Raw genomic sequence first — 7,704 nt, forward strand, 5'->3', positions numbered from 1 at the left:
GCAGTGCAGAATTAATCCCTTCCTCCAGTATGTGATTTGCAATCACAAATTGTCTCTGAAATTAGTGAAAAAACTTAATGGTCAAATTAACTTATGTGTGTGTGTGTGTGCGTGTGTGTGTGTGTATGCACACACACATTTTTTTAAATGTGAATTTTTAAGAGTGAAATGTTTTATGATTAAGCATCATTGCTTCAAAGGGAGTGGCTGTAGAGATAAATTTCCCCAGGTAAAAGCAACTCCTGGTAAATACTTTATTTACTAGGGAAAGGGCCAAAAGGAAAGAGAGTTTCCTTTGTTATATAATGGAGCTCTGACTTAAAGCCAGATGATTACAAAACAAAGGGCTTTTGTGGAGGCATCCTCCCAAATATTTACATTAACTTAAGAAAAATATAGCATCTGTATCTCCTTATAATTTTTAGTAGTATTCAGGGAATAATGTTATTTTATTCTTTATCATTTCATTATAGTTAAAATGGAATTTTTAAATTATTTGTAAAAATAAAATATGTGATATTCTAATATGCTGTTTAAACACTCTAGCAGTATATTATAAAATGGTAAATATTGCACATATATGTTATATTACTTTATATCATATTATATTTCATTATCCTACTAGGTTTTTCTATGAGTTAGTCGTAAGTTGGATAAGACTTACAGAGTTTCCATATTTCTAAAGGGTGCTCATAATTTTGTTTTGCTTGAATAGAAGGAAATGTAGTCATTGTCCACATCTCTAAATATTCTACCTCTCTCAATTAGATGTAATGTAGTAATCTTGTTCACCACTTGACCCCAATTTTTCTGAAAATTGCTATATCCAAGCATTACATTAAATATTTTCAGTCTTGGATTAGATAAGACTGGAATTACTACTTTTATTATTGATATAAATCTATCTAGATGAAAAAATGAGCCAAATATTTATTTACCTCTTATTTCATGCTTTCAAATGCATTATGCCTAGGTTATATTACCATTTCGCTCTAAGTTTGGACTAAGATTTTCCCTATTTAAAGAATACTAGACCAGTTATTTTCTTAGGGCTATTATAATCTGGTTATTAAAATAGTCAAGGTAGGTAGATAGCTCAATTTCACAGCAGTTAATTTGATTTCTTATGTCATCATAATGAGATCCTAAATTGAACCTGGAATTTTGCATGGATCTAAGCACAAATTAAAAAGAACTCAATGTGATTTGTGTTTGCTTATAATTTATCATTTTCTCAATATTTAAATTTACTTTGAAGATGAAAAACCAGATTGTTCTATGATTTTGTTTTTAATATAATTTGTTAAAAACAATGTCTCAAAGAAAAAATTTTACAGGTAAAAGAAAATGTAAGGCTGTAGGTTTTGAACACCTACTTTTAGAGATATTTTGCTGCATTTTCAAAGAAAACCACAAGTTTCATCAGAACAATAATAATAAAAATAATCCAGACAATTAATCCAGAATAATAATAATGGCAATGGCAATGATAACAAGAGATAGCCTAATGTTTTGAAACTGTCAACTATCTGGAAAATCATATTCTGCTTTAAGGCAAGGGAATACATCCTGTGACTGGTCTAGGCTCCTCTCTGAGGCCTTCTGTCAAGCATCACATGTGAGAATCTTCACATAGAAGTTTGCATTTGAGACTAAGAGATATTTTTTTGTTACCAACTGCTTAATGGGAAGATTTTTAACATATAAAGCTTTATGAGAATTAAATAAAAGATAGCAAAAGGTTATAGCTCAGAAACTAGATTAAAACATGGAAAATTGAAAACCAAAAACCAGTCCCTAATGACTAATACATTTAACGTAGATTTGTGCTCTTCACACCTTCCTGTATTCACATCCTTGCTATGACCTCATCATTGATCAAAGTCGCTTGACTTTAGGGGAGGTCATGTGACTTGCCTTGGTCCACAGAATGGGGCAGAAGAAACAATGTGTTATTTCCAGCTCTAGGCTTCTAGGAACCTGTTCATATTTTTCCTTCTCCCTTTTTGTAGCTGTGTTAAAAATAAGCCCATTGACACAATCAAAGGAGGGACACGGAGACTGGGAGCACAATGAAGGGAGGCTCTCATCAACGTTCTTGCAAGAGCAGGTATCTGAAGGACAGGCATACTCTGGGCAGTTAGGGCTGAAAATTTATCTCCTAGTGTGCAAGTCCCTCCCCTGGTTCCTCATTGGCTGAGTACTACAGAGGTTACAGCCTTACCAGGAAGTTGCCTATGCCAATCTAAGGCAAGAAGTAGTCTGATTGGAATAAATGTACATTCTCTAAGGTGACACAGAGATTTTCAGTCCCTCCTCCCTCTGTTCTTTGGCGCATGCTCATTGCAATGAATATAAGCCCTGAAAATGGAGAAGGTAAGAAGAACCAGAAAGTGAAGTGTCCAAGGGTTTGGGACTCCATTTGAGGTCGGGGCAGTTTGTACATATTTACAATAGGTTGCAAACCTATTGCTAATTAGACCAGACAGCTTTTATTTGGTATTTCTGAAAATGAATCATCTCCCTTACTTCTCATAGCTGCTACTTCTTGATCATGAGAAGAATCTTATCCAATAGCTTGCTGGTCCAAGGAGGACAGAGACATGGAACAGAGACAGCACAGACTTGGAATGAAAAGCAGAGTTGCCCCAGAGCCACCTTACTACTTCAACTGAGCCCCAGACCACCCAACCCGTAGAATTACATAAATATATGGTTGTTCTTGCGCTACTCAGTTTTATAGTTTATTTATGTCCAATTATTGTAGCAATAGTTGATTGAAACACCCTAAAATTCAGTTTTAAAATATGCATTGGATATATGATGACAAAGTGTTGGTTGAGGGGCACATGGGTGGCTGTCAGTTAAGTGTCCGACCACAGTTTGTCAGTTATGATCTCACAGTTCTTGAGTTCAAGCCCTGTAATCCTCTGTCTCCCTCTCTCTCTGCCTCTCCGTCCCCCCAAAATAAATCAAATTAAAAAATAAACAAAATCTTAAAAATTTTCTTAATTTTTAAAAAAGTTTTAAAAAGTATTCGTTCTCATCATCTTTCACTATTAATCAGCTATTGTGATATCACTCAGACATAGCCATAAAGCTTCACCTGCACTGATTTAGTGTGTACAATACAACTATACCTTTACCAATTTTAGTTAGGACACAAAAAAGAATTGTATTTTTCTACACAGGATTTGCTACCCAAAAGTTTTCCCAAGAATTAATCTTCTTTCAATCATATTACATAACCAGCCAGATTGATTTGGTCTTGAATAACAAAATACTTGATACAAAAATTATAAAGTAAACAGACATGATAGCTAAAGGCCAGATATATAATTCCACCGTCAATATTTTTAGTTAGTTAGAAGGATAAAAGCCTTAATGCAACGCTATCAGTAAAATATAAATATTGGCAGAAGTTCTACTATATTTAAATTTTGAGTTTTAGGGCTTGTTATAATTCAGAAATACCAGATAGAACTTAAGAGTAATGTTACTGGAGGGGCGCCTGGGTGGCGCAGTCGGTTAATCGTCCGACTTCAGCCAGGTCACGATCTCGCGGTCCGGGAGTTCGAGCCCCGCGTCAGACTCTGGGCTGATGGCTCAGAGCCTGGAGCCTGTTTCCGATTCTGTGTCTCCCTCTCTCTCTGCCCCTCCCCCGTTCATGCTCTGTCTCTCTCTGTCCCAAAAATAAATAAACGTTGAAAAAAAAAATTAAAAAAAAAAAAAAGAGTAATGTTACTGGCAAAATCTTGGCAGGATTTGGTTGAAGGGAAAAAAGAAAACTGAATGATGACACTTTTGAAATTTTAACTTAGGTTCTTTTCTGGATGCCCCTGGAGCCCTCCCCTGTCCCCACTCACCCCATGCCTAGGGAAGAACAGCAGAAAAGCAGAGATAAAGCTTTCCATGATTCCAAAAGCCTTGGTGAATGCCCTGGGGGAATTCAGGGCATGTGTAAAAAAAAAAAAAAAAAAAAAAAAAAGTTGGGTGTTGATGTAAGAAACAAAGACAGAAAGAAATGGCAGATAAAATTAAATTTCCTTATAACCTGCAGCCTACTGACAAATACTTGGGGCAGGTGGAGTATAATATTTCTCCAGGAACTCCCTACTGTCTTAATGTTAATGCTTTGCTAGAGGGTGAAACAACCTTAGCTTGACAATAGGTAGGCCTCCAGGATCCTTCGAGTCTTCTTTAGCATATGAAAATCCTTTTGGAAGCTTCCTCTTGACTTTACCTCCCCCAACTCCCAAGTATATAACCAGTTTCTCCTCAAGGTCCCAGAGTAGGTCTTCCTGCCCCTGGGTCCTGTCCCTTTCCTTTAATAAAATCACCTTTTTTGCATCAAAGACATCTCAAGAATTCTTTCTTGGCCATCAGCTCTGAACCCCTGTCACTCCAAAATCCCATCAGGTGATATGTGAGTATGCCTTCCTGTGCAAGGGAGAGGAAAAATAAGCAAAATGATTTTTGACACATGTGTGTGTTTAGCCCAGGCCCAGATAAATGAAGAGGATCTAATAGCTGAGTTATTTGTGCTCAGAGTCTGTGAGACAGCAACCCACTAGAGTTTCTCTGCACCAAGGCAGGGCATTTCTTCTCTACACCACACTCACCAGGGGAGGCTCCATGCTGCTACATCAGCCTGCCCACCCAAATTCATTAGATATAAGTAGAGCCCAAGAAAAAAACAAAAGTAGCAAAAAGTGTCTTTAGTCCTAACAGGTGTATTGAATGACCATGAAGGACAGGGTAGCAGTACCCTGAGTGGACCAATGATTGGGGACAGATAGGATGATGTACCTATCAGCAGATCTAAGATGCACAGCTAAGGAAGAGACTCCTCCATAGATTCACTCTGAGATGCGTTGGCAATTCATATACCCCTGGAATTTAGGCGCAATCCTAACAAAATGACAGAAACCAGAAATGGACTGAGCTGAAGTTTCTGCCGTCTGAAGGAATGGGGGTTTGTGAAAGAAATTAAATTCAGTTATGTTGTAGGGTTTTTTTTTTCTTTACCACAATACCCACGATTCGTTATCTCACCACTTCGAAGAATGAGAGGTGGACACAAAATGAGCAGTAGGCAAAAGTTTATTAGAGTATAAGATTAGAAAGGAAGAATAGTAGGAAAGCTCTCTTTACCTTCGAAAGTGAAAGCCTCCCGACAATAGGCAAGGGTCCTTGTTTTATAAGGTTCTGGTCGCCCCTCCCCTGTCCTTCCCCTTTGTTTCTTCTCAGGTTTTATCCTTATTGGCTGCATAACTCTAGGTGCTGGGTTGTCCATTCCTGATTGGCTCATTTCCATTGTATGAGGGGTGGTCTATGGCCATACCAGTTCTTTGTGGGTCATAGGTTTTACTTACTTTTAGTCAGGTCTTTTGTCAAATTCCTGAAGGAAACCTGAGGGGGAGTCACCTGAAGGGTTTTGCTGTGGGCAGACACTCCCAGCATTGTTCCAAAATATGTCTTTCTCCACCCAGGGACCTCAGGTCCTAATCATTTCCCTCTCTGCCTATTTTATCCTATTTTTTTTACTATCATAGTTACAAAAAACAGAAAGTTACATCCCACAAGGGAATTCAGTAATATCCATATTTTCCATTTTAAAACAATCTGAAGCAAATAAAGCAAAATGATATTATTTGATCAAACTTGATAGTGGGTGTTCATTACACTATTTGCTGTATCTTGGGTGGATAAACTATTTTACAATAAAAATACTTTAAAGTAAAATACATTTATTTTAATTCTGAATCTGTAGGCTGATATGTGTCCTTAACCCTAGCATCTGGAATGATTTAGGCATTATCCTCAGCACTTTAAATGCATCTACCTCATTAAATGTTCATAGCACTGCTATTGGGTAGATATCAATATGTTTTCCATTTTACAAACAAGCAGAATGAAGTTAATTTAAAGAAATAGTATGAAAAGAATATTTTCTCATCCATTGTGATCAGAAAGGTCTTTAAATGTAAAAATAGTTGTTTATTTTTTAAGAAAATAAGTTTTAAAAAATCATTTAAAATACTCAAAACGGAATGACCCAAGACAACCTGCCAATGTCAAGAGGTGCCCGAAATATCTCTGAGAGAAGATAGGCAAGAAACAGACAAAGTGAGTGTGTGTCTTCTCCAAATTAGTCCTTCCCTTCCCCCTTTTTTCCTCTCTTGTGCATGAAAGTTGTCCCTTAGTGGGAAGAAATGGGTAGAAAGCAGAGTAAACTGATTCCCCTAGAGTGTATGTTGAGGAATTTCAAAAGGGATATTCAGGAGGTTGTGGTATGAAATTAACTCCTGAAAAGCTCCAGACATTTTGTGAAATTGATTGGCCATCATTCAGCGTGGGCTGGCCCTCCAAAGATTCACTTGATAAGGGCCGACACTAGTTGGCTCTAGTGTTCAGGGTCATTGTGGGGGGTCCAGGCCACCCCAACCAATTTCCTTACATTGACTGTTGGCAAGACCTGGTCCTATCCAGGCTGCCTTGGCTAAAAGTCTGTTTTGAAGAGAACTGTAAAGTTATGACGGCTCGTGTCATGGCTTCTTTCAAATGCTAGCCCAAAACTGAAAAACCCATACCATTGGGAGAGCCTGCGGAAACCTCACTGCCATATGCCCCACTGTACCCCTCACTGCCACCTGCGCCTCCAGCCACCTCAGCTGCTGAAAACCCACCAGAGCCTGCCCCTAGTCCGAAGGCCTTGCCACCTCTAGCACCACTGGCCTCTCCCGATGTGACTGGCTCTCCCGGACCACCAGTCCTAACCTCATCTACCACTCCCAGAAGGCAATTAGAAGATCAGTCCAATGGAGACAGTCCCTCCTTGCAGCAACACCAGGGAGCCCTACAGATGCCACTGAGGGAAACTAGGGGACCCATCTATTATGATTAGGAAGGCCATATCCGAGGAGGCCAGAGTGTTTTTTGTGGACCCTTTACCACTTTGCCCTTTACCTTTATGGACCTTTACCACTTTACTACTTTGGACCTCCTAAATTGGAAGCACCATACTCCCTCCTATATGGAGAAGCTGCAGGCCATAATTGAACCAATGCAGTCCATATTTCAAACCCATAAACGTACCTGGATGGACTGCCACCAATTCTTCCTGACCCCCTTTGACATGGAGGAGCATTGCTGAATTACCCAAGTGGCCCTAAAATGGTTAGAGGAGAGTGCCCTGGCTGGTATGCTAGACACCCAGGCTTATGCTAGGGCTCACTTCCCTGGGGAGGACCCCAAGTGGGACCCAAATGACTCAAGTGTAGATGGAGGGCTTGCAAAGGCTGAATGGTATCAAGGAACCCTTCTAAATGGCATGAAGGAAGTGGGGGGAAAGGCCATAAATATGAGTAAAACATCAGAAGTGCTCCAGAGACCCAAGGAGAGCCAGAGTCAGTTCTGAGAGACTATGTGAGGCATTTCATCTCTACACCCCTTTTGATCCAGAGGCACCATTAACCAGCTGATGGTCAATGTGGCTTTCATAGGTCAGCCCCAAGGGACATCTGGTACAAGCTGCAAAAGCTAGAAGGTTTCGCCAGCATGAATGCTGTTCAGTTGCTGGAAGTAGCAACTAAAGTGTTTGTCAACTGTGACCAGGGGGCGTGGACGGAAGAACACCCAAAGACAAGGGCCAGTTGATTTGGACAAGACTGCCTCAGGGGTTCAAAAATTCCCCAACTATTT

This window comes from Prionailurus bengalensis, chromosome A2 (assembly GCF_016509475.1).
Source record: "Prionailurus bengalensis isolate Pbe53 chromosome A2, Fcat_Pben_1.1_paternal_pri, whole genome shotgun sequence".
In the NCBI taxonomy this organism is placed as follows: Eukaryota; Metazoa; Chordata; class Mammalia; order Carnivora; family Felidae; genus Prionailurus; species Prionailurus bengalensis.